We start from the raw sequence: 2,520 nt of genomic DNA on the forward strand, positions 1-2,520 counted from the left end.
GTTAGTCCCAAAAATAATATAAAAGTGGAAAATAAAGCCCAATATTGCCTAAAATAGTAGATAATATAGCATGGAGCAATCAAAAATTATAGATACGTTGGAGACGTATCATACACACCAACAAGGGTTTCAGTCCCTCTGCCCTCTACTCTGATATGAGAGCAGCATGGAACCCAGCAAGGAATGTCCGCTGGCGCAGGGTAGATGAGAACCTCTTCACGGTCCAATTTGAATGCTTGGGTGACTGGAATACTGCAATTAACATGGGACCATGGCTGTTTAGGAATCAAGGAGTGCTGATAGCTGAGTATGATGGGTTTATGAACCCAAAATCGATTGTGTTGGATAAGTTAGCTGTTTGGGCAAGGGTCCTCAAGCTTCCTGACAACTATCTCTTTCCGGCAGCAATTAAGGGCATGTGCAGGAAGATGGGCAAGGTTCTGGAGGTCCAAACAACACTGCCTGCGGGATTTGTAGGTGAATTTGTCAGAGTTAGAGTGGAACTTAATGTGTTGAAGAAACTGATCAGATTTGTGGGAATAACAAAGAATGAGGTGACAGAATTCTATCAAGTCCAATATGATAAGCTCCTAGAATTTTGTGGTAACTGCGGACTGACGGGGCATTGGTACCAGGAATGCGGTGCGGGCGAGCATGACGTAAACAAGATAGAATGGGGTGACTTTCTGCTTGCTGGTGGTGGTAGAGGCAGAGGACGAGGACGCGGTGCAGGGAGAAATACTGGCCATGGAAGAGGTGATGCTGGATGAGGGGACGCAACTTTTGGCACGGGGCGTGGACGTGGTGCACCTCCTCCTGGCTTTGCCGGAAGGGGAATAGTGCAGAGCTGGCGGCACAACGCTTTCTTCAACCCAGAAGGTACAGTGATGGAGACAAACCAAGAAGCACAGAACATGATGAATAATCAAGATGTAAGAAATACCAATGTGCTAGGCAAACGCACGGTTGCTGATGCTCAAACGGCGTCATCAGGGTCGGCTAATGTTCTAGCTATAGTTCCAGGGGCCACCAAATTATCAAAGGTGGCTGCAATAGTGGATCAATTAGAAGGTGATGTTCTACCAGGAAGTACACCAGAGGCTGCTAACACACCCCAGAAAAATGCAAATAGGAAGAAGCACAAAGGAGTGGATGGTGAGGCAGTGGATAGTTCAGATGGGCAACAAACTAATGAGATATCGGCGTCCTCCCATGAGGAGGACGACCGGACGCAATGGAAATACTATCCTGGAACTGCCGGGGACTTGGGAATGCCCTGGCAGTACGTGCTTTGCTGGATGTCCAGCGAAGATGTAACCCCGAGGTGTTGTTCTTGTCAGAGACGCACCTCGATAGCTATCCGACAGAGTGTCTACGGAAGAGATTGAAGATGGACCAAAAGTTTGTCTATCCAAGTAATGGTAGAAGTGGAGGTTTACTTCTTCTTTGGAATAATAGTGTCAATGTTCATAGAATAGCTCTTGATCCTATGTTCATTGATGTAAAAATTGAGGATAATAATAATTTTGGTTGGCGTTTGACTGGGATGTATGGAGAATTTAAATGGGAGAATAAACACTTGACTTGGTCTCGCATGCGACAACTGCACCAAGCTCATAACCTTCCATGGCTCCTAGTGGGTGACCTTAATGAAAAAAATGTCTTTACATGAGAAGGAAGGAGGCAATCCCTGTCTAGTACAGTACATGCAAGCTTTTCAAGAAGTTGTAGATGTTTGTGGTATGCATGACTTAGGGTACATTGGAGATCAGTTTACTTGGCATCGAGGGAGGATTCGGGAACGACTCGATAGAGGCCTCGTGAATGATATGTGGTCTGTTTGTTTCCCCCATGCAGCGCTGCAGAATATGGAGTTTAATCATTCAGACCACAGACCGCTCCTCATAGATACTGAGTACTACGTACAGGCACCTGATGGAGCAAACAATGCCCAGGTGAAAAGATTTGAAGCTCGTTGGCTGAGGAAAAAAAGGTTCGATGAAACAGTAATGGAAGCATGGACAGAGGTGGGAACAGACCCAACTGTAACGTGCATACATGAGAATCTTAATAAAATGCATGCGAGCTTTCATGATTGGGACCAAAGGGTCCTTAAGAAGCCAAAAAAGCGCCTGCGCAAAGCACAAAGGGAGCTGGAAAAGGTCATGTCAGGTCCTATGAATGATGAAAGTGATTCACAAAGGAAAGAGTTGACTGAATTGATTGAATACTTGTTGGAGTTAGAAGAAATCTAGGTAGTGCAGAGATCTCGAGCAACTTGGTTAACAAGCGGTGACCGCAACACGGGTTTCTTCCAGGCGTATGCATCGGCTAGGAGGAAGAGGAATTTTGTGAAGATGCTAAAAGATGAGGGTGGTAACTGGCTTGAAGGTATGCCAGAATTGAATTCACATGTACTGAATTATTTTACACATCTATTTTTGACAGAAGTGCAGCATACAAACCCAGAGATCCTACACAAAGTACAACATAAGGTCACCGATCATATGAACGATTTTT

The sequence above is a fragment of the Triticum dicoccoides genome, chromosome 7A (genome assembly GCF_002162155.2).
Source record: "Triticum dicoccoides isolate Atlit2015 ecotype Zavitan chromosome 7A, WEW_v2.0, whole genome shotgun sequence".
Lineage (NCBI taxonomy): Eukaryota > Viridiplantae > Streptophyta > Magnoliopsida > Poales > Poaceae > Triticum > Triticum dicoccoides.